The following is a 25,253-nucleotide window of genomic DNA, read 5'->3' on the forward strand; positions in this document are numbered from 1 at the left end:
ACTGTACAAGATCCATACTAAAGCTCAGAGGTAAGGCTCCTCCTTGCTCTGCTCTGTCTGCAGAGCTGTGTTCCTGTGCCCAGGTCGTCTAGCCTGTTTAACCTCTTCGCCAGCCCTTCCCATTCTAGGCCCTCATCTTAATACTGACAACTGAACTCCTCCCCGTGTCCTTAGTTTCCTGTGCTCAGTTTCTTAAACCTTTGGTACTTAGATGTGAGTGGAGATCATGTGACAAGGTACTTTCTGACACATCATTGGTATGTTAACTCATGATGCATCTATACATGTTTGGTACCAGCGTAACCTGGCTTTCTCTTCCCGTATGAAGTGTCTTCTGGGCCTGTGTTGTAGTTGATATTTAATCTCAAATCGGAGGTTCCTGCAGGCCTATTTCCCTCTGTTCTTTAGCTAGTGTGGACTTGGAGGAGGCCTACTATCTAAATTGGAAAAGAAGAATCTAATACTTGGCCTTTATTGGGTCTATTAGAAAGTAGGCCTAACAATTCTGTTACCTGCTGTTTTTACCTGCTCTGACCAAGGTGCCCATGCAGATAAATCACACATGAGCAGTGATATGGGAAGTGTTCTATTTTTACAAAGAACTTAGCAATTTTACAAGAATTTCTGCAACTGCATTTTGTCAAACTATGGGAAATACTTAGTATATTTTAAGCACAAGTTTGGACACTTTGCCTGTTTTAATTTCACTGAATATTAATTAAAATTGTTTATAACCTTACTGTTTGTTTTGAAGTGTTTATAAATGTACAGAAGTTGCAGAGAGCGAGCAGTCTCTTGTTCCATCACCCAGCTAACAGCCGAGCCTGCTTGTGCAGCTTCCTGAGTGACTTACATTTTATTACTAAGAACACAACTTGGAACAGTGTTGCAGGTGCAGGGATGTTGATGCCCTGTCCTGTGTCTGGGCAGCCCACCAAAGGGACTTCTTTCTACTTTTCCCGCTGATAGTTAACTGGGCAAGTAGCGGGCTAGTTTCAGCTTGGTCAAACTGTTATAGCCGTGGTCAGTAGTCATGTAAAAATGTTAGTTATATGGCATTTCCCATAATTCCTCTTTGTTACAACTTCCTCTTTTGATAAGTACTAAGTTGGCTTACTGGGTACTTTCATCCCTGACATGTAGAAGAATGCAGAGTAAGATATATTCAGTTATCAGTCAGGAAGAGTTAGTTATGGGCATGCTCACTATAGAGGAACTTTTGGGGGAAGGAAGGATGTTCACACCACACTTAGATAAATCAGTGAACCCCACCATCATATACAGTACCCAGTCAGCACAGTGCTGCACTTTAAACATAGCAAGGCCTGAAGTTGGTTTTCCTTATGTAACTAATATTTACATGTCTTATAAAACTGTTGAGGGCTTGGGATTTAGCTCACTTGGTAGAATCCTTAGGTAGCATGCACAAAGCCTGGATTACAGTCCCCCCTTTCCCAAGTACTGAATAAAATGGGGCACAATGTTAACACACCTGCCTGTAATCCCAACCTGGGGAAGGTTGAGGCAGGGGTGAGGAGTGGGGTTTAGACATTCAAGATCAGCCTCTGCTACATTAGCTAGTTCAAGGCCAGCCTGGGCTTCATGAGACCCTGTTTCAAAAGAATGAAGTAAGGATAGTTGACTGTCACTCTCTATCTGCAGCTTCACTGTTGGGGGCGGGTCTTACAGGTTTCTCTTTTCTGTTGCTCTTAGAAATCTCTAGCTAAATTTATAGTCAGATTTTGAGTAATGCCTCAGTATCTCTGACTGTTAATTGTATGTTCTTATTGTGTGATAACTGCTTATAGAACAGAGGGTTAGGTACGCCAGATGCTGTGTTTGGTTTAGGAGACAGAGTCTCCCTCTGTAGCTCTTAACTGGGCTTGATCTAAAAACCTTCCTGCTTCGGCCTTAGGAATGCTGGGATATGTGGGCGCCTCCATCTCCACTATGCCTGGATTTATTATTCAAATAAAGCTCTTTTATTCATACTTAGAGTAACTGTTGTGCATAGACCACCTAGTAACTCTGAGTTCCGTAGCTTATGTGTGTAACTCATAGTGACCAAATTAGAAGCAAAAGGAATTATCCCAGCTTCCTGGGTCCCAAATGCTACATTAAATTCTGTGATTCTTCCTGAATGCTCATCACTGGTGATGTCAGGATGTGCTTAAGAGGCTGTGGTTTTAGAGCACAGGTACGGGGTACGAGAGTGAATAGTCACCTGGTGTGCACAGAAGTTGAGGGGTTACGTTCATTGATGTGATTGTGAGAACCCTGAAGTGACACTTGGTCTGGGTGACAGGGAGTGAGTTTCCTTGGCAAAACTTGTAAGGTTTAACTTATACCAAGATTATAGAAATTGAAAGTTGGTTGGTTCTACTCTCTGAGTTCGAAGAGGCTGAGGGTGGGGTGTCCTAAAGTTTAATAAATGGAAATAAAGTAATATGCTTAAACAGAAATTAGTGTGTCCTTGGTACAGTTTGTGGGTGTGTATGTGTGTGCAAATCCATGTGCACATGCATGGGAGTTTATGTAGAGGCCTGAAGTCAACATTGTCTTCCTCAGTTTCTCTCCACCTTTTGAGATGATCTCCCACTGAACCTGGTGCCTTCTGGTTCCACTAGACTGCTGACCAGCGAGCCCCAGACATCACCTCCCCAGCACTGAGAGTCCAGGTATCTCAACATCGATCCCGGAGACTGACCCAGGCTTGAATGGCAGGCACTTTACCAGGGGAGCCTTCGTTTTATTATGGGTGGAAAAGCAACTGAAATCTGTTTTTTAGCCAGACTCTCCTATGCAGTAGAAGGCTATTGCCTGCCATCTTTATGTTTAAATCAGAACCCTAGACTTCTTCGTTCTGTTTTGTCCTTTGAATCCTTTGGCTTACCTTCCCATTTCCCACCACTCTTCCATGTAGTAACCACCATTGAAACTCCACGTGCAAATGGAATCCTTCACTGTTCCGTCTCCATGTGTCTGATTTAGTAGAACATCAGTGTCATCATGTTGTGACAGACAATAAGATCTCCTCTTTCAGGGATGAACAGTTTATGTGTAGGTAGGTAGGTAGGTAGGTAGTTAACTCTGGTAGCTGGCGTTAGATTAGCTGTTTTCAATTTACTCCAGCATCAGCAGATAGCTAGATTGTTTCTTGTCTGTGGAAACAGTTGCAATGAATATACACTCACCTTTGTGAGGTCATTCATGTCTGTAGTGAAGTTACAGTGAATCTATAGGCACCTTTGTGAGGTCATTCATGTCTGTGGTGATGTTATAGTGAATCTATAGGCACCTTTGTGAGGTCATCTCAGTTCTTTACATTTCAGAGGAATTGTTGGGTCATAAGTAATTCAGGTTTTAATTTCTTTTAAAATATTCTTATTTATGCACATGTGTATTTGTTTTTGCATATGTCTCTGAATATGTCATTTACATGTATGCCTATAGAAAGCCAGATGAAGAAACTGGTCTCCTGGAACTGGAGTTACAGGTGGTTGTGAGCTACCCATTGTTGGTGCAGGGAATTGAACTCAGGTCCTCTGCAAGAGCAGAATGTACTCTTAGCTGTTGAAGAGGCTCTGTAGCTCCAGCCCTGGTTTTAGTTTCTTAAGGAGCACTGTAGCTCCAGCCCTGGTTTTAGTTTCTTAAGGAGCATTGGTCCACACTAATTTATGATGGCTGCCTTAGTTTCTTCCCTCAGGATCTGTTGAGGTTAGCTCCAGCAGTGTTCCAATTCTTTATAAAGTAGTGTAGTATTTGCATTATACATACAGCTGTAGATTGCATAAAATACATAAAATATCCAATATCATAGAAACACTAAGTAGCTGTGTCTTGTACTGTAGTATTTAGGAGAGATTCACAAGAAGGGGAAAGTCTCTGAATGTTCAGTGGAGACACATTTTGTACTTTAGCAGATATGGAATCCCAGGTCTTGCAGGTCTAGGGAGACCTACCTCCATGCTGAGCCCTGGCCCCTCTCTTCCTTAGTCCTTTCCACAGAACCTACAGATACATAGTTTCAGTTTATACCTTTAAAGGTAATACAGTGTATTGGATAAATGACAGACTTTGGGAATTTTATTTAATATATTAACTAAAGAATTAATTAGGTGACATATCTTTGGTCAACATGAAAACTGTAGGTTTTTCCTTTAATTTTGGAAGTTCTAGTGTTTGCTGTATCTCTTTCTTCTTTTTAAAAGAATCACACTGAAAGTATTTGGGATATTATGGGATGTAGGATTGCTAAGTGGTCAGCTTAAATGTCTCAGGGGAATAAAGAAAGGACAGCGGGTGAGTGGCAGGTGGCAGGAGACATGAGAGGGCAAATGCCTTCTTCCTGTGTAATGGGTTGGTCCGCCTCAGGCCAGTTCCAGTGGATGCCACAGAGTAGTACCCAGTCTAGCTGATGACCTAGTCTAGCTGAAGTATATCCTCCAAAACTATGAAGCATAGAAATGTTTGGACTTAGTCGTTAGTTGTGCAACAGATATTAATGGGAATTGTCTCATTCCGTCCACTGTGTTCCCCACCTCCTTCTCCACAGACACCAGATTAACATCTGACTCACCAACGTAAATAAACTCAACACCCAGCTTGTGTTGGGTTACATAAGCATGGGGTTGGCATGGGTGCTCTACAGTCTACCAGGAGAAGGGGGAGATGGGGAAGCTGGGGAAGGCATGGCTGCTGCTCACAGTGCTTCAAGCCATGTGTGCACTGGTATGTACCCGAGTGCTTGTGACAGGGTAGCAGACACTACCCATTGCCGTGAAGAGGGTGCCTTGCTTGGAGGCAAGTGGTGTATCTTTTATAGAAAGAACTTGACTTGCTCTATGTGGATTTTCATATATTTTGACTTTTTCATCTTGACTGATTTTCTCTTCTCTCTGCTGGGGATCAAGCCTAAGGCTTGACACACAAGAGGAAAGTCCCATAAAGAATATTTCCATTATTATTATTATTATTATTATTATTATTATTATCATTATTATTATTATCATCATCATCATCATTATCATTAATGATTGTTAGAAAAAGGAGCTTTGTATTCTAGCCTTTCTTCTTGGTAGTCTGGTTGCTAACCAGCTTAGCCAGACTTTACCTGAGTATAATTGTTGCTTTGCATGTTGAGTCATATGACTGAGAAGTTGCTCTCCTTTATGAAGCACAGTTGTAAAGGAAACATTGTTTACAGCCCTGAAAAAAATCGCAACTTAAAGAGTTCCTCCCACATTGTCAGTTAGGTGAATTGATGGCTCTGTTTGTACCCCCCCCCCTTTAAAAAAAACGATTTTCTCCTCCTGATGGTTAGTTTCTATCAACTTGGCACAGATTGGAATCTCCTGGAAAGATGTGCCCTCAGCTGAGGAACTGCCTCCGTTAGGTTGGCCTGGGGGCAAGTCTATGGGACAGATTTTTGATAAATGTTTGATGTGAAAGGCCCAGCCAATCAAAGATGTTGTCACCTCTGAGCAGGTAGGTGGTCCTGAGTTAAGTGAGAAACTGGGCTGAGTGAGCTAAGAACTGGCCACTAGGCAGCTGCTCTCTTTGGAAGTGTCTCTGCTTCAGTTCCTGCCTCAGCTTCCCTCAGGGAGGTCCTACCCATGCAAACACAGGGTAAAGGGCACTACACAACCCAGAGAGCCAGTGTCTTTACCTGTATGTCACTAGGAGGAGGGGGGTAACCAGTCTCTGTGGAAGGTCTCTGCAGGGGATCAGTCTCAGGCTGTAAACATCTGGGAAGAGGAAGCTGAGGCTGATTCTGCACACCCTGACATTTGGCAGCATTTGTACATGGGCCAGGGGAAGCCTCTGCTGGTTCCCTCCACTTGACCTGAGAAGGCACTGGGGTCCTGGACATGGTCATGCTCATGTCAAGCACTACAGACTTCATCTGCTCTCCTCAGGAAAACATGGGACTATAAAATTAAAGGAGAGATAGATGCTTGACTAGAGTGAGTGTAAACGGAGCAAGACTGTGTGTGAGGGGCGTTGCCCAGTGGGCCTGTGGATCCATAGTCACCCACCTTTGGGTGGTTCCTGTCTGTACTGTACATGTGAGCAGAGGGTTCTTCCTGGTTGCAGGATGAGCCTGTGACACACCTTTACTAACACCCGGATCCCTTGTCCCCTGAGCATATGTTTATTAAGTGTGCTGAAACTATGAAGTTGATTGGATGCTGCTTCTCCCTGTACACACACACACACACACACACACACACACACACACAGCCTGTCTGCTGGTTTAGGTTAAGAAGAATTAGCTGCTTAGCTGCACAGCCTCTGATCTCAGGATTCCTTGGCTTCCTGCCTCACTGGTATTTGGAATTCTGGATTCAGCCTGTTACACTTGTCACACAGGTCTGGCCTCCACCGGGCCTCCCAGCAAATACACATACTTTCCTCTCTAAATCTTGGCTACTTGGTATTTATGGCTTATACCGTAGAGGACCTCATTTCCTGTTTGTTCTTCAGATGGGTATCATGCTTGTAAAGAAAGCCAGTGACCAGAACAACTCCAGTGGGACGATTCTTGTGACAAAATAGAATTTTGATAAAAAATGGTAGAAATTCCATTTGAAGACTCTAGTGGGCTTTTAAGTCTAATAAGTTTTAGTCATTTATTCATATATTTATTTTATTTTATTTGAGACAGTCTCACTAGGTAGCTTTGACTGGCCTGGAAGGAATTCTCTATGTAGTCCAGGCTGGTCTCAAACTCCCAGAGGCCCCACCTCTGCCTCCAGAGTGCTGGGATACGTCAGCATTGATTCTGTGATGTGTATATAAAAAAGATGATGTCCTGGGTTTCGGCACCAGTTAGAAAAAAGATGAAGACTGTGTGTGTGTGTGTGTGTGTGTGTGTGTGTGTGCGCGTGTGAGTGTGTGTGTGTGTGTGTGTGAGTGTGTGTGTGTGTGTGTGTGAGGTATGCTCCATGGAAGTGTGGCGAGGCATGGGGGCAAAGGGGGATGCCTCTGGGGGAACTCATGTTGGGAATCCTTTTCCCCTTGAGGGACCAGCCACATGTTGGTATACTGCCGAATAGAGTTTATTCAGGGCATGGTGGGGGGAGTTAAGAGGGTAGTAGAGGCAGAGAGAGAGAGAGAGAGAGAGAGAGAGAGAGAGAGAGAGAGAGAGAGAGAGAAGTGAGTGGAGGCCAGCCATGAGCACGTGGAGAGAGAGGGGGGAGAAGGGACTGAGGAAAGGAGGGGCAAAGAGGGAAGAGCAAGAGGCCAAGATAGTAAGAGAGAGAGGAGGGGCAAGCAGTCCCTTTTATAGTGTCAGGTAACTAGGGCGGAGCATAACTGGCTGTTGCCAGGTAACTGAGGGGTGGGGTTTACAGAATTCCAATAGACACCATTTAGAATGTTTTCTGTTATCTGATTGTATTTCTAAATTTTGCATGTTCACTTCTTGTTGCCTTTCATGAAAGCTTTGTGTATTTGTTTTGGGCCAGGGCGAGGTAAGTTTCAGAGCTGGTGAGATGGCTGGTGTTAACACTGGATGGGTGACCCATGTTATAGCCAATCTAGCCAAGTGCAGGTGCTAAGGGACCTCCTTGGTACACCACGCCAGAGGCAAAACAGCTGAGAATAGTGCAGTCAGCTTCATGTTCTTGGGATTCTGGTGAAGACACATGGACTGTCTGCATAGGTGGCCACTAGCTAGCTCTCTCTGTTACCCTGGGCTCTGGGTTATGGCTTGCAACCACGCTTTGGATTTGGGACTAGTATTTGGTCCTGGGCTTTGGAATGATTGAGACAGGGACCAGAGAAGAGACCTCAAAAAAGAAAAAAAAAAAAAAAAAATGGGAGCCGAGGAGAAGCGCAGGATGCCTGTCAGGGTAAGATCGGCTCCCAGTTAATCAGTGACCACCCTCTGCTCTGTCGGCATCACAAGACCACAGAGAGTGCTGACGTTTCCTGTGCGGTCCTCAGCCGGGAATTGGTGCTCACAGAGAAGTAAGCTCTGCAGTGGATGTGCCTTCTTGCAGAATTTCTAGGAGGATGTGAGAAAGTGCATGGGGCCAGAGGTCCTAATGTCGCAGCTTTGCAGGCGAACCTGCAGTGTGGAGTGACGGGAAGCAAGGGGAAGGCATGGTTGTTAGGCCACTCCTCGGTAAGTGTGAGTAAGCTTCTGCCCTGTCACAGTGCAACTTTTAGTTGCACTTGGCGGAGAAAGGGACCACATGGGAATTCAGTGGTAAACTGGTGGCCCTTAAGCAGGAGCAAGAGCTGCTCTGAGGTGTTATTAGCAGGAGTTACTTAGTCATTGTTGAGACAGAGTCTCAGTCTGTGGCCCAGGCTGAATTTACTTTCCTGCCTCAGCCTCCAGGTGTTGATTGCAGGCCTGTGCTTCCACACTTAGGGTTAAGGAGTGTGAGGGATGGGTGGCAGGTTTTAGACATAACTTTTTTCCAAGTCCCCTGACATTAATGTTGCTTTGCTGGAAAGATTGAGTTGGATCAACCCTGTTCAGATCAGGTATTGGCCTGTGATAGTAGGAATACAGAGACATGGTTACATGATCAATAGCCTTGAGGTTTGTCCCCTGTGCACCGAGGGCCATTCCCAAAGAAGCAGAAATCAAAACTGCACACCCTTCCTGGAAGTGGTTAGAATATCTCCTTGGTAACCCCATTTTTTTTTTTTTTTTTTTTTTTTTGTTCTGTTACTGCTTACACTTACACAGAGATGTAGTCCTGTCAGTGTATCTTCTTTGTTTCTTTGATTCGTGGTTATTTGAAACAAGGTTTTATGGTTTAGCCCAGGCTGTCTTGGGACTTCACAGTGTCCTGCCTCAGCAATGTGCACCAGAGCATGAGGGGCTAAGTAGTCAGGTTGGGTACAGTTTTTCCTGTGGGAGAAAACCCAGATGCAAGCTGACGTACCCTAGCAGGAATCAGAGCTGGGGTAGAAACAGACTGGGCAGTAAGCATGCAGTGCCAGTCTGATTGCTTCTTGGTATTTTACAGCTTAAAATATGGCAACTTTTTTTTTTTTTTTCTGCATGATGGAAGAAAAAAAATGTATTTAGAGAAAGATGAGAGATCCTTACTGCAGTCTAGTGACCAGTAAGGAAGTACATGGTGGCTGAAGCTAAGTGTCTGTCTTCACAAATCCCAAGCCAGTTCACTCCAGACTCCATAACTTGCTCCCAGTTATGGTTTTGGCTTATGCGGGCCTTTGCCTCTAGCAGGCCAGCTCAGTTCTTCAGTCCCCAGAGACTTCTTGGTCTTCTCAGACTCAAGGTGCAGATGCAGCTTTCCCTTAGTAGTCAGTCCACCCAGTTCATGCATGTGCTTTCCTTTCTCTTCTCTCCGTATGTGGTAGCGTTTTGTCCCCTTTAGAATTGAAGATGGCTTCGTTGGTAAAGAGTCTGCTGTGTAGGAGTTGGTGGTGTCATGTTGGGTCCCATGTGAAAGAGTAGGCACCAAAGGAGGGGCAGTAATCCCACTATTAGGTAGGCAAGGGAGTGGGATCCCAAGGTCAGGTTGGCCAACTGGTCTACCCTCATCCATGAGCTCTAGGTTCTATGGGAGACCTGCCCCAAGATGGATGGATGGATGGATGGATGGATGGATGGATGGATGGACGGAGGGACAGACAGACAGATAATAGATAGTAAACTTCAGGTTCTGTGGGAGACCTGCCACAAGACAGACCGACAGACACAAACAGCTGACCAGGCACCCATTATTGACCTTTGGTGCACACAGCAATTACTGTGCTCTTACACACCATACACATGCTTACTTGCTTGCTTTCTCTTAAATTGTGTCAAAATTTTGTTATATATGTCAAATACCAGTCTGTCATATGCTTTGCAAATGTTTTCTCCCAGCCTATGGCTTCTTCTTAATTATATAAGTACTTTTTAAAGAGTAGACATTAAATTTGGTGGTCACAGGCAGGGTGCCAGGAGCATGAGAAAGCAGCCACAGAGATGAATTCCAGTGCTGCCTTTCTCCCTTTTATTTAGTCTGGGACCCAGCTCTGTTATGATGCTACCCACATTGAGGGTGAGTCTCCCCAGTTCAATTAAACCTTTTTGGAAACACCCCCATGGGCAGTCCTAGAGGTGTATTTCATGGTGATTCTAAATACATCCATGATAGCAGTAGAGATTAGCTACCACAGCCCAGCTAATCAGTTTGAAGCTTTATATTACATTACACCCTGGCCACTAATGGTTTGTTTTTATCTCCATGTAAAATTCTCTTAGTCCATCTCCAGAGTCCTCACAGCCTTTTCCAGTCCCAATACTGTTCAAAGGTCTCTTCTGAAACTCAGCTGATCTCTTAATCATGAGTCTCTATTAAAAATGAACAGGGGATATACATGTAATGGACACAGTAAACATTCTCACTTCAAAAGAGATGTGATGGGCAGATAGCAAGGAAACACTGGGCCACAGCAAATCCTAAACACACTGGCAAAACCAAACAATGCCACTCCATATCTGGTGACTGGCTTGACACTGCATTCATCTGGGTTCCATAGGTCTGGTGACTGGCTTGACACTGCATTCATCTGGGTTCCATAGGTGGCTGAGTCCTCCAGCTCTGGCGCCTGCTCGCTGTAAAAAGTGTCTTTTACACTTGATGTCTCCACCTTTCCTCGGAGGATGTCCATGGCTGTGGGGTGTCAGGGATACACCAGATGAACAATCAGACCCGGGACCCACTGGGTAATTTGTGTGGCTGGTTTGTGTTTGTTGTGTGTGTTTTGAAGACAAGGTCGACCAGGATGAATAATCGTATTGTGTGCTGGGTTTCTGTGCTTGAGACTGGTGACTTTGTTTTTCCTTTACGGTTTATACCTTTAAATATGTATGTGAGTTTTGGTTCGCCAGTATTTTGTTGAAAGTTCTTGATGTGTGAACGCACAGGGCATTGTTTCCAGTCACCTCTTCTCTTACTGTCTAGCTTTGGTGTCACGGCGTTGCTGCTGTGTAAGATGATTTATAGAGATTTATATACGTAAAAAGGGAATCAAAAGCATACACATACCTGCTCGAATCTATCAAAAGAAGGGCTAAAGGAAGGTATTGTTGTCAAAGGCTATGGATATAGTGCTACTTCAAAGTCAACCCTTTTTCAAGCCTGCTACTTCTAACATTTAAGATGAGAATGGGAGTTGGAAAAATTGTGAATTGCCAAAACAATTGGAGTAGGTTATATTTTAAATTAGTCTAAGTTACTTATTAACACTGTGCTGGAGCATTTACCCTCAGCCTGAATGGAGGCAGAGGGACAGAAGTCCTGAACTCGTTCTAGTGTGTTTACTTTTTGCATTTATGTGGACAAAATACTTTGGGGACATTTTTAGGTACCATGAGGATTGAGTTTTGAAGTTGTTGGAATAAAGATTTCCTTGAGAAAGGAGAGATGTATAACACGAGATAGGAGAAGGTAAAAATAAATCTTTAGGGGATGAATTGGAGCTGAAGGTACCAGTTTATCCATTATTTTTTAAAAACAGTATATATTTGTATATTATATATATTACTACATATACATATATACACAAACACATGTCTTAGTCAGGGTCTCTATTGCTGCACAAACATCATGACCAAGAAGCAAGTTGGGGAGGAAAGGGTTTATTCAGCTCACACTTTCACATGCTGTTCATCACCAAAGGAAATCAGGACTGGAACTCAAGCAGGTCAGGAAGCAGGAGCTGGTGCAGAGGCCATGGAGGGATGTTACTTACTAACTTGCTTCCTCTGATTTGCTCATCCTGCTTCCTTATAGAACTGAGGTCTATCAGCCCAGATATGGCACCACCCACAATGGGCTGGGCCCTCCCCCCTTGATCACTAGTTGAGAAAATGCCTTACAGCTGGATCTCATGGAGGCATTTCCTCAACTGAGACTCCTTTCTCTGTGAGAACTCCAGCTGTGTGAAGCTGACACAAAACCAGCCAGTACAACACACATACACAAAATAAGAATCCATACCATAATGAATGGATTAATAAGCAAACAGGTGGGGGTGGGGCTCTTGCTTAAGTAGGACTCAAGTTTAAGAGCTGTCACTGTCACTTTGTAGCCAGTTAGCATGGCTAGTGATGATTAGTGGAGTCAAGTATCAAAACAAAATCAGGGGCACACTGACCAGGGGTATGGATTAAAGCATTTCCCCACTGTCTTAGTTTGGGTTTTATTACTATGAAGAGACACCATGACCAAGGTAACTCTTGCTTAGGAAAACATTTGGTTGGGGCTGGTTTAGTCTGTTATCATCATGGTGGGAAGCATGGCAGCATACAGGCAGACATGGTGCTGGAGGAGCTGAGAGTGTACATTTTGATCTACAGCAAAAGGAGACTGTCTGCCACACGGGGCATGGCTGGATTATAGAAGACCTCAAAGCCCACCCCCACAGCAAGACACTTTCTTTAACAAAGCCATACCTACTCCATCAAGGCCACACCTAACAGCACCACTCCCTACAGGCTGTGCATTCAAACACAGGAGTCAGTGGGGGCCATGCCTATTCAAACCATCACACCCACAGAATGTATGTTAGTTGCAAGGAATAAGGTAGAAATAAGATCCAGCAACTATGTGGAACTGCTGGTCACTGAGTGACCGCACTTATGACACCCCAAAGAGACACATCCTCACCTGTGTCTAACGTGGCATGACCTCAGGTTAGGAGGAACCAACATGCAAATCCTGGAACGCTGTACGTTTTAAAAAGACGCAGATGAGGAGAGGGCTGCGTTTTGTGAATAAGTAAGCAGTGCACATGACCAAGGCTGCAGAATGAGCTGTATTCACATGGAAGGCTGTGGGATAGGACGATCTAGCAACACAACACTTGATCTTACACTGGATGACAGATTGAGAGGCGATGCTGTAGAGGACAGTATTGGACCAGTTGAGAAACTGACCACACAGACCAAGCAATAAAGGTTTTATAGTGACTTCAGTCAGCCAGAGCAGATGGCTGTGATTTCTCTATAGAGCAAAGTACCTACCTCTAAAGAAATGTACAGTCTAGTGTAAAAGCCAAGGGGTGTGATGATATGTGTGAGTTATCCTGGGGGGTTGGAGGTGCCTAAGAACAGATAAACACAAATTACAAGGGGTTAGTAGCCCAACCCGAGTATGACTGTGCTTTTGTGTTCTTGAACAGCTCCTATGAAGTTTGGAATTATTTCCAAGCAAAATATTTGAAACATTAAAAACAATGTGGCTTTTATTTTAGACTGTCCTCATTTACAAAGACCTCATCTCTTTGTCTGAAGTTGGGTGTGGAATGAGCATTTTTGCAGTATTTCCCTCTGTTTTTGGTGTTGCAAGCCACCCTTGTCAAATGTGGCAGGTTAGTGGAAAAGCCATTCTGTGAGCTGTAAAGCCTCTGTGTGGCCGTGGGTTTCACCATTGTGACCAAGGTGACACCTGCTATAGCAACTGCTGTCCTCAGGCTTGTCATTATCTCCTGTTCTAAAGACATTTTAGAATGATTAATTTACATTTTAAAAGTACCATGATTATTCAGATGATCTCAGTTTTTTAACCCTTTAGACCTTTTTCTTGCCGTGGTAGTTGTTCATTTGCTTATTAACGGCCTCTTGCTGCTGTCCCCTCTCCTTTATTAGGCTTTGACCACATTACACCACACAAAACAAGCTTCCGCTCTCTTGGAGTTTAGTTCTTCTGTGTGTTGCAGGGAGGGAAGGTTAGGAAGAGGCAGTAGAAATCAGCTAGTAATGCATCCGAGACGGGTTCTAGGGAAATCCAGGGCAGACTCAGAAATACCCAGGAGGCTTCTGAGCAGTGACTTGAGGATAGGAGGGAAAGTTGTGGAGAACTAATGGCTCATAAAGACACCCGCACACAACAGCAAGTGCGAAGGCCATGTGACATGGTGTGCCCAGCCTGCAGGAAGTGTGAGCCAGTTGTGGGAAGTGATGTCATATTGGGTCTTTTATGACTGCGTTGGTTCCTACTGTGAGGCAGTGAGTCGGCCCCTGGGACACAGGGGTGTTCCTTACGTCGGATGGTGTAGGCTGTGGGGTCTGCTTGTCTTCACCACTTTCACAAGAGGGGACCGGAATAGAGTCGGGTAGACATCGGTAGGTCAGCTCCTACGCTTTGGTGGACACGGGAGAGCGGGATGATGGCACAGACTTTGAGCCACACAGGTACTGTGTATATGGAGGAAAGTAGAGTCTGAGTATACTTTGGAGACAGTCGGTAGTAGCATTTGCTGATGGAGTCCAGGGAATGGACAAGAACCAGAAATGCTGAGGTTGGGAAGAGGGGGATCAGCTGGAGATGGGAAGGCAAACCGAGAATGTGAGCAGCAGGGATGGGACTCGTGCCCAAGTGTGAGCGGCAGGGAAGGGAAGCGTGCCAGAGTCAGTGAGTCATGCCAGGTGCTGCCCATAGCTCGACAGGTGGGGTCTGACTGGCCTTTAGTATTCACCCTGTGGTGATAGGACGCCTCTGAGTATCAGTGGTGCGGTGACGGTGACGGAGAACTCTTGACCGGAGTGCAGTCAGTCTGAGTGGGAGGATCCTAGCTGGCTGAAGGACTGGTGTGTGATTGTTGACCTACGTTTGGATGTAGGCACATAGGGGGAAGTGTAGGGAAAAGGGTTGTGTATCGTCTAGTATTGTAACTGGAGAGCTGTCTGCCTATAGTTGTCATTTTATTGGGAGGAGACAGACGTAGGATTAACTACACTGTTCCTCCTTAGCAGTAGGCTGACATGTGCAGTGCAGAGGTTAGACCAGCTGTGTCCCGAGCAGACGCAGTGGGAGGTGGGTGCTGTCAGCTCCTGCAGCCCATGTCATATGGCCTGTGGGATTATGTCAAGATGGAGGGCCATAGATTTTGTGGAGCTCTTTGACCCCCTTCCTGCTTTACATGATCTGGCAGGTATCCCAGCAGGGAGGCTGTAAAATTGCTTATTAAAAGTTTCTTTCAGAAAAATGGGCATTTTGTTATTATTTAATGCTCTACTTGGTTTAAACTCGGAGATCTCTGAAAATTGCTCAAGACTGAGAAACAATTATTTTTTTCCATTGATTTGCAAACTGTGATGAGTTTAATTGGTTTTAAGCTTCATAGATGTTGCTCGGTAGAACTCCTGTGTTTAGTAACTCAGGGTTTAGTGAGACAGAGGTGTAGCTAACACTTTAGTTAAGTCTGGAGTTCAGGTGACTGCTTCTAATTTATATAATTTAGTTTTGAAATTCAGATTTTTATGTATGAACATTTGTGCATTTAAAAATATTCAACCTTTGACATCGTAACAGATTTATCCTAAATTAGAAGCAGGCAAAGTTTGATATAAATATATGTACATTTATAAGTGTCAGAGTTGAAATACTGTCTAAATTGTGGCCTGTTTAGAACTTGACACCTTGACACTGTATTGTGTGTCATAGTTGGAATGCACCTTCATCATTTCCTAAGCATTTCTTTTGGCTGAACTTACATAGAAATGAAAGCTGAGGAAGCTCACTCCATTGTATAGTATTTTATGTCTGCACTCCACAGCATCTGTAGACTGCTGCTCAGAAGGATAGATTGAGGAAAACATTGGCTCTAGCTTGCTGTTTCCAGTTGATGGCTTCCTGTGACTTCTGCTCCGACTTATCTAATATCTCTTGGGCCTGGCCACTGAGAACTGGCCAGACCAGATAATCTGCACCCGAAGCATGTGTAAAAGAAGAACAACAACTCAGGAAGAACCTGAGCAAAAGATAGGGAGAGACCGGGCTGGGGAGATGGCTCAGTAGTTAAGAGCTCTTCCAGAGGTACTGAGTTCGATTCGCAGCAACCCCATGGTGGCTCACAACCATCTGTAATGGAATCCAGTGCCCTCTTCTGGTGTATCTGAAGACAGCTACAGTATAGTCACACACATAAGATAAATAAGTACTTAAAAAAAAAAAAAAAGGATAGGGAGAGGCCTTTCATCAAAGGGAAAGCATGAATTAACCAATAAAATATGATCAAATGTGCACCATCGTTAATGAGCAAGAAGGTGGCAGTTGAATCCATTTAACTATATCCTGAAAGTAAGAAAGTGAACGAGTGTGGCTAAATATGAACAGTTATTGCACGTAAGAGCAAAATTGCTAGGCACATGTGGAGAATGCATTTGGTATCATCATGAAACTTGCATAGACGAGTCTGGGAAATGTAACATTGGATGAAAGTATTAAGTCTTATAAGACAAGACCTGTTTGATGTCACTGACTTACATTCTGGAGTTGCGTCAGGTACCTAGATGTTCTGTTTGTGTTTGTTTGTATGAGGCATTGTTTCATGTAGTCTAGGCTAGCCTCCAGTTTGCTGTGTAGCTGAGGAAGGCCTTGAATTCTTCCTCAGCCTCCATCTCCCAAGCTGCTGTTGCCAATGGATGTGTTCACTGGATCTCCCTATGGAATGACCCTGTGCTCTGTAAATGGATCCCAATGTAGTTACTAGCTCTTTAGTTAAAAACATTTCAAGTGTCAGATTTTTATTTTGCTATTATACATGAGTATGCTGGGACAGTTCTGGAACTTGTCTCCTGTTCCACATGTCAAGTTCCTCTGAAATATACGTCTAAGAATTGAGAATGTGTATGTTCAGTATTCATTTGATGACACTGAGGCACCAGCATGGTGATGTTCACATTATTTAAGTAAATATTTACAAATAATTGTTGTAGGTAGCAAACAATTTATTTAAAGTATAATTAAGGCTGGGCTTTAGTTCTCTTAGTTGAGCACTTGCCTAGCATTTATAAATGTTGGAAATGCAATATTGAATGAAACTGTTAAATTCTATAAGGCAGGAGCTGTTTGATACCGTTCTTATGGATTTGTTTATAGAATTCCCAGCATTGTATAAATGCACTGTAGAGGCTCACTCCTATAATCCTGGCCCTACAGAGGTGGACACAGCAGGATCAGCTACATAGTGGGTTCAAGCCCAGCCTATGCCTCATAAAACCTTGTTATTAAGCCATACTCTGAAGACAGAATTTAGGACATATCACTTCTGGTTTTTCCCCTACTGGCATTTGAACTCCTGACACTGCTTTTAAGTTGCTTGGTTTAACGGTTTCTTCCTCAGTGAGCGTGTGTGTGTTTGTCTACCGTCTGATGCAGTGTCCAACTGAGACTTTCTGAAGATGCGACACAGTATTTTTTAAAAAGTGGCATTTATTATTTGTGCCTTTCTCTAAGGGAGGGGTGCCTGTGTTCTACAGCATGCTGTCCCAGTGAGGGTTTCCTGTGAAGAGACATCATGACCAAGGCAACTCTTATAGGAACCACTTAACTGGGGCTGGCTTCCAGTTTGAGAGGTTCAGTCCATTATCATCTTGGCAGGAAGCATGGCAGCATGTAGGCAGACATAGTGCTGGAAGAGCTGAGAGTTCTTGATCAGAAATCAGCCAGGCGGAGACTGATTCTTCTTCACGGGGCGGGGCTTGAGCACTAGGAGACCTCAAAGCCCATTGACACACTTCCTCCAACAAGGCCACACCTCCCAATAGTGCTGTTTCCCATGAGCCAAGCATATTCAAACCACCACACTTAAGAAGTCAGAGGACAGCTTGCAAGAATTGGCTCTCTTCTTCCACTATGTGGATCCCAAGTTTAGAAACAGGTGCCTTTCTTTCTAACTTTACCTTCTAACTAATTAAGCCCCAGGCAAACTTGGTTGGAATAATTGTATGCCTATAATCCCAATACTCAGATCAGGCTAGATTGAGTTACATGAGACCTTGTCTCAACAAATAAATAAACACAAATAAAAATTATAGCAACAACAAAAAACCAGCATAGAAGTGAGATACTTGGCACAACTAGATTATCCTTGGATAGGTGTTTAAATGATAATTAACTGATTCTGTTTAAATGTTATATTTTTTAATGGTTTATTTATTTGTCTTATGTATTTGAGTACACTGTCACTGACTTCAGACATACTAGAAGAAGGCATCAGATCCCATTACAGATGGTTGTGAGCCACCATGTGGTTGCTGGGAATTGAACTCAGGACCTCTGGAAGAGCAGCCAGGGCCCCAGCCCCATCGCAGATCGACTTAGAAGCAGTTTATCTGCCTGAAGTGGTGTGTTCTCAGGTGTGGTGGAAGCCGAGTGGGGGCTGGGTCAGCTGGTATGACGAACGAACGGGAGCTAAATCTTGCCCTTTGTTTCCCACAGGTGTAACACTTCTCAGCGTCTGCTTCAGGAAGAAAGTGCCTGTCATTCCTGTCGCTGCAGATTCATGCCAGCCCAGCACACAGTGTCAGGTCAGTCGTAAGATGTCTTAAAGGATGGAGGGATGGGACCCTTGAGACATATCATGTCTGCTGAGCTGGGATTCAGAAGAGCCAGGTTTCAGTCACGCTTCACCCCCGAGAGCTGGGTCAACTAGGGAAAGCCTTTTCCTCTCCGCAGGGTTAATATTCTCACCCAAAGTAGGCATCTTGGAATTCACAGTCTTCGGCTACAAGTCTGCCTTTAAATCATCGGTATTTTTTATTATGGGTACCTGTAAATGCTCAAATTATGTGTTCGAAACATTTCCTTTATCTCTTTCCTGGAAACTACCATTGAGTTTTGATAGACTGGTGCATCAGAGAGTGAAATTAGTGCAGATTGTTAGTGCACTTACCTTGAGGGGCTCCATGCCTGGTGACTCGACCCACCCAGTGCGGAGTTTCAGCCACTCGGTTGCCGGACCCTGTCGTTCACCCTCCTGACCTAAGCTGAGGCTCTCTGCCTCTGTCCGTCCTCACAGAATATTCGCCCATTGCTGGCCCTGGGAAAAGATCAAAATTCAAAACTGAAAGGAAGGGTAAAGGAGATGTGTACAGTTTGAGCAGCAGTGAAGTCAGCAGCAGGGCTCTGGGACCATCTGTAGTTACTTCGGGGTTCAGGGTTCTGTAATCAGCTGTGTTGTCCCCACTGGGAGTAATCAGGTTGAGTGGAAAATGGCGTTGTGAACTACCTGTGAGTCCCAGGACTCTGCGGCTGCCTTAACTGCGGTGTTCCGTTTTAACTGTGCGCTTTACTCTTTCCTGGCTTTCAGACCTTCTGTAGCCATCTTTACTTAAGAGACGGCCCCTTTGAGCCATGGCAGTTCTCTGCTGCTCGAAAATCACCCAAATGAAATTTGCTTAACCAAAAGGGGAAGGGTATCAGGCTTTTGGGGGTCTACCAGACACACAGATCCACGGCCAGAAACACAGCCAGGTTGTGCCATGGCAACCCAGGGGCCTAAGCACAGAGGTTCCTGGTTCTCAGCAAAGGGCCTTTCCTCTGCACACACAGTGTCTTCTGTCTCTGGCACCCTGCTGTCTTCAGCCCATCCTTTGTGACAGAGTTATGCTTAGCCACTCCACCCAAGCTGTGTCTTAGTCTAGACTCCCCTGGCAGGCTTTTCTACCTTGTACCAAACTACATTTCCCAGAGTCCACGCAGCCCAGGCAGGCTTTTAGGAGAGGGACCTTAAAACCATCACATTGGCCCTTGTTAAAGCCTAGGCTCTACAAGTCACCTGACTTCTTCCTCCTGCCGTGCAGGTTACAGTAGTCTGCCCCTGCCACAGCTCATTGACATTCAATTCCCAGTACCAACTGAAGAATCTTAAAAAGTCCAGGGAAGGAACTCAGGAATCCCTAGGCGAGTGTGTTAGTGCTGACTGGGAAGCTCAAAGTGCCAGGAGTAAGAAGTTCTATAATCAGGGAAAAAATGTGAAATAAAATCGCAGTGCTAATGTTTTTAGAATTTTAAGTCATAATTTATTTTTCCTTAATTTTAAGGAACGATGATTAAAACTTAGGACCCAAGAGGACTAGATGAGCCTTGCTCAGTGGTGGAGCACCCACCCGACATGGTTTAAGGCCCTGAGCTTGGTCTTCTTCACTATAGATAAACTAATGTCACTAAGTAAATAATTTAAGACTCGGGAATATTGATAATCTTCATCATCCCTTTATCTATTGCTGTGAAACTTGGTGCAATTTTCCCCTTTCTTGTAGGCTTTGAGTAATACCTTGTTTGCACGCTGCCTCACTGAACTGAATTTTAAATTCGTAGCACTCTCCAGGATAGGATGCTTACTTGGAGAACAAAGTGTCCATTGACCTCCCTTAGCCAAGGAAAATCAACCCCCTGTTGTGTCCCTGATGGTGTGAGTGGAAACCTGGAGGCCCCAAACTGTTCAGCTCACAGCCTTACTGCTTTCAACTGTCTGTCTGGGGCTGGTTTCGTTTTCTCATCAGGAACACGGCTTTGTTCTTGGTTGTTATCGGATGTGTCAGATGCCATGGTCACTCACAGGCAGCCTGGCACAGTCAGTGAGAGGGCTTTGCTTTGCATGACCTGGGAAAAGGAGCAGAAGAGATGCAGGGATGCACTTCTTATGACTTGTCAAGGATGCGAGCTGGCCCTTTCCCCCTGTGGACTCCCCTGTGGACTGTTGTTTGTTTATTCATTTTATATCCCACTCACAGCTCCCACCCCTTTTCCCTGTCCCACCCTTACAAACTCCTTCCCCCATTGCTCCCTCCCCTTTCTCAGGGAAGGAGGAGCCCCTTTTGGATACCACCCTACCCTGGGGCACCTAGTCTCAGCAGGACTAGGCATATCATCTTTTACTGAGGCCCCAATCAGGCAGTCTAGGTAGGGGGAAGGGGTTCCAATGGCAGGAAACAGAGTCCAAGACATCTTCTGTTCCACTTGTTAGGGGACTCACATAAAGACCAAACTGCACAATTGCTACAAATGTGTAGGGGGTCTAAGTATAGCTCCTACATGCACTCTGGTTGATAGCCCATGCTCTTGTGAGACCCTGTGGTGGTCCTCTATCTTTCTGTCTTTCTCTGGTAGGAATCTCAGCTAGGGTCACCCCCATAGATTCTCCTCTAGCTAGTCACCAGAGATACCACCCATATGCTGCCCCCTTTTCCATTCTCACTGCCAGCCCTCTCTCACCCCTCACAACACCGGATCCCCAGCCCTGTTCCCCTCCTCACCCCCTTTCCTGCCTGTGTCTTCCTCTCCACCCATCCCTCCTGACTGTTAAATTCTCTGAGTGAGATTCTTGGATCCTCCCTTGGGACCTCCTTACGATCCAGTTTCATTTGTGGACGGTAGCGTGGTTACCCTGTACTCTATGACTAATGTCCACTTACAAGTGAGTACAGACCATATGTGTCTTTCTGCCTCTGGGGTACCTCGCTCAGGATGATAGTTTCAAGTTCCAGCTATTTGCTGCAAAATTCAAGAATCTTCGTTTTTAATAGCTGGATGGTATTCCATTATGTACCACATTTTATCTTCCTGTGGGCTGTTTTACCAGGATCTCTGCTAAAAACACTTGGATGTATTAATATGGTTGTGAGATGTCTATGGCTGCTTAGGGGCCTCCTAAGGGAGATAGTCTTTGAAAAAAAATGTATCTGTGGGTAAGTAAAAAGAAGGAAGACATTTAGGAGGAGGAAGTCATCAGACTTTGCCCAAACATGTTTTTTTTTTTTTTTTTTTCCTTTATATAATAAAACGGAAGACTGCTCTTTCTTTAGGAGTGTATGGACACATGTAACCTCAGTATCTGGAGGCTACAGTCAGAGTGTGAGGTCAGCCTGGACTACTAGGGAGATCCTGTCAGAAAGAAAAGAAAGAGCAAACAAATGAATCCTGGGGACATCAGCAAGTCTGTGGGACATGAGCTCTTTGGGGGCTGCTTAGTGCTTTGCATGCATTGAACTAAAAAAGGCCTAGATTCATATTTCAAAAGGTCCTGTGAATGCACAGATGCTGTATATAAAAGCAAGTGGCTCGAATAGATAAAAGACAGAGTCATATATATGACATACCATACACACACACACACACACACAGGTATACATGTATGCACATATACATATGCACTCACAAATGCATACATATACACACACATATACACACATACGTACACATACACATATGTACACATATACACATACCTACATATATACATACCTACACACATACCTACATATACACAAACCTACACACAGACATACACAGACACATATACACATACGTACACACATGTACACAGACACATTAGATGCACACATACACACATATGTACACATACACACACACACACAAACAGAGGATTAGGCGGAAACAAAGAACGCATCGTGCCTGGCTGTGGGGGTCTTCCCACACACTAAGTTCATCTAGAAATCAGAGAGTACATTTTCATGTGGGCTTATCTTTATCTTCTCTGTTTCTTGGATCTTGTTTTTCACAGTATTTTTTATTTCTTGCACCTGCTGAAGAATGGCCTGTTCAAAGAATTCAGTTTGATAATGTCACATTTATATTTGAGATCCACCCACTTTATCTGAATAGTGGCTAATGGTAAAAAAAGCAGTATTATTAGCAGGTAGCACTTACTGTTTCTTTTATTTCCCGTGCACTTCTTCATTTATTCTTCCTCACAAATAGATTCTATTATTATTCTAATTTTCTGTAGGGAGGCAAAGGCTCCAGGGCTCACTCAGCAACTGCTTGGGGGTCACAGGGAAAACATCTCACTTCTTCCTTTTTTGACCCTGAAAGGGCATAAAGCATTTTGACTGTGTATGTGTTTGAATTTAGTGTTTGTAAATGACCATAAATGTGATGACCTATGAAGGGTCACTATATTAAACATAGAAATCTTATTCTGTTGGTGAGAACAATGAAAAATTCCTGATAGGAAGTTGTTTTGGTGTAAGGTGTTTCATGTGTACTCTTCCTCATGGGGTTAAATTCTATCTAGGGAGAGAACGTCCTGACTTGAAACTGAGTCTTCAGCACGGCCACACCTGGTCCTATTTTTGGTATTTAGTGTGTTAGTTTACTCTGTAGGTGGACAGGTGCCCACATTTACCTCTGTAGACGGTGCGTGTATGAGACAGGATTTCACCTGGTGACCCTCCCGTGTGCTGGGATCACTGGCATGTGATATACCTGGCTTGGAAGAGTTACCTTGAGAAGAATTATCTTCGTGCCAAAGGCTGCAGGACTCCATCCAGCACAGGAAGTGCAGCGGGGTTGCCAGCTCACGGATGTTTAGGTGTCTGTCCCTTTGCTTCTGTTCCAGTGTTGCTTGTACTCTTGTTTCTTCCTGCTGATCGCTCAGCTTTCTTTGCGCCCTCAGAGTCCGAGTGTGAAGGCCAACTAGACAGTCACCTTGATTGTTCTAAAGGATGTGCAGTGGCCATTCTCTGAGGATTCCATTTGGTAAGAGAGAAGACTAGGGCCCGATTCTGCCATTCTCACAAGAGTCCAGTCCAGTGTTCAGACAGGAGCTTGCTCTCTGGAGCAGGGCGGGGGATGGAGGATTCTCTAGGATGCTGTGGCGGGAAGACAGTGCATATAACATGATCGCTGGGAACCACGAAGGGAACGGACAGACTTGTAGTTGAAGAAAGCTGTGGAGATTTAAGTTCGAAACTGTTTCAGTTGGAGGTAGCTCTTTGTGTTTTCTTGCATTGTGGGTTTTGAGTCAGTGCTAGACTTTATTTCTGTAGCTCTTCTTTATGAGTCTGAATGAGAATACTGTGCGAGACCAGCTCGAACTCCCAAGAGGTCCACCCGGAACTGGAGCGAGAATTGAAAGAAAAAGACAAGTTAGTTAAAGTTGCAATATACGACTTCGGCCGGACATATGGCAGCCTCGTGGCCAAAGCGAAGCTTTTTAAATTTGTCCTCTCTTTTTAAACCATTTTAATTACATGCAAAAATGGTAATAATTGTTCTGAGCCAGGGATCAAATGAGTTAACAATCTTGGAGGTCAGGAATGGACACTGCTGAGCCTACATTCTAAAATCTACCCTGCATTTCTAAGGATACTGCCTGGAGCATCAAATGCACTTCCCTGTGCTGCATTCTAAAAGGCCCTACCCCTTACTACAGATGTAAATGTACTTCCTTAAAGCCTTATTCTTAGAACCTGCCCTAGGGCTACAGATGTAGATGTGCTTGATAACAGCTCTTATAGGGCATAGCGCAGAGGCCAGATTCCTGCCTTGGTTAGCCCCAAAATGTCCTGGGATAATATTAATATTACTCCGCCATCAACTGTTCAGAGGTGCCAAAACGGCTCTCCACAGAATACATTCTAAATCTAGTGCAAACAAGTATCTACCTTCTAGCTCTGTTAAAGGTGCAGTGGGCCTCAAACAGATCAAACCTGCTGTGTCTGGCAAATAGAGTAAAACTACGTGTAGCCCCTGTCAGCTTTTCCTCTTTGTCTCCAAACTGAATATACCACTCCCTTTTTAGCTTTGTTTTATTTTCTCAGACAGATTCTATAGCCTTGGCTGTCCTAGAACTCACTATGTAGGCCAGGCTATCCGTGAACTCACCGAAACACACCTGCCTCTGCCTCATGAGTGGTCGGATTACAATTTATTTCTTAAAACATTTGCTCATTTGGTGGGCAGTTGTGTGCCCACGCACTGACACAACATGACAAGTGGGAGTCACAGGCTAGCCTTAGGACTTGTCTCTTTCCTACCACGGTGTGGAATCTCTGAAGGTCGAGCTTGGGTGACCAGGTGGTAGCAGGTGCCCTTACCTCTGAGCCATCCTCCCCGTCCCAAACTCCTCCTGCCTGCATACTTTACCTGAGGCCTTGGGTCTCAGAGTGTCTAGACTTTTTAAGAATTAGAAAACAACTCACATCTCTTTGGCCTCATCGGTAGAAGCAAGATGACCAAAGGAACATCATCCTTTGGAAAGTGTCACAATAAGACGTGCACTCTGTGCCGCCGCTGTGGCTCAAAGGCCTACCACCTTCAGAAGCCAACCTGTGGCAAATGTGGCTACCCCGCCAAGCACAAGAGAATGTATAATTGGAGTACCAAGGCTAAGAGATGAAACACTACCAGGACTGGTCGTGTGAGGCACCTAAAGACTGGATTCCGTGAAAGAACACACCGAACCCAAGAGGCCAGCTGTTGCAGCATCCAGTTCATCTTGAGGATTTCAATCAGTCATAAAGTAAATGTTCTGGTTTCAAAAAAGAGAGAGAGAAAAGAAAGAAAGAAAGAAAACAACTCACAATATAATTAGTAGACAAGACATAAGACATTTAAATAATTCACATTTTATAAAAATATAACTTAGTCCTCTAATTTTTGCTTTCCTTGCTGAGACAGTTCAGTGAACACTATACTGTATGCATTAAGATGTGTATAGTTCAGTCACAAATCCTCATCCTT

At 44.4% G+C, this 25,253-nt stretch overlaps 1 protein-coding gene and 1 pseudogene across 4 annotated transcripts in view; both read left to right on the plus strand.

Annotated features, from left to right (window-relative positions):
• The window catches only part of WDFY3 (WD repeat and FYVE domain containing 3), a 217,632-nt gene that overhangs the window by 8,000 nt on the left and 184,379 nt on the right, over positions 1–25,253 (plus strand). For all 3 annotated transcript variants that reach the window (XM_080924896.1, XM_080924897.1, XM_080924898.1), the window contains exon 2: positions 18,204–18,292. The gene's annotated coding sequence lies outside the window, so the exon portion shown is untranslated. The remainder of the gene's footprint in view (positions 1–18,203; positions 18,293–25,253) is intronic.
• Positions 24,742–25,012, plus strand: LOC308427579 (large ribosomal subunit protein eL37-like; annotated as a pseudogene). Its single transcript has one exon. The product of its transcript is annotated as a large ribosomal subunit protein eL37-like (transcript).

Source organism: Micromys minutus (genome assembly GCF_963924665.1).
Source record: "Micromys minutus genome assembly, chromosome: 11".
In the NCBI taxonomy this organism is placed as follows: Eukaryota; Metazoa; Chordata; class Mammalia; order Rodentia; family Muridae; genus Micromys; species Micromys minutus.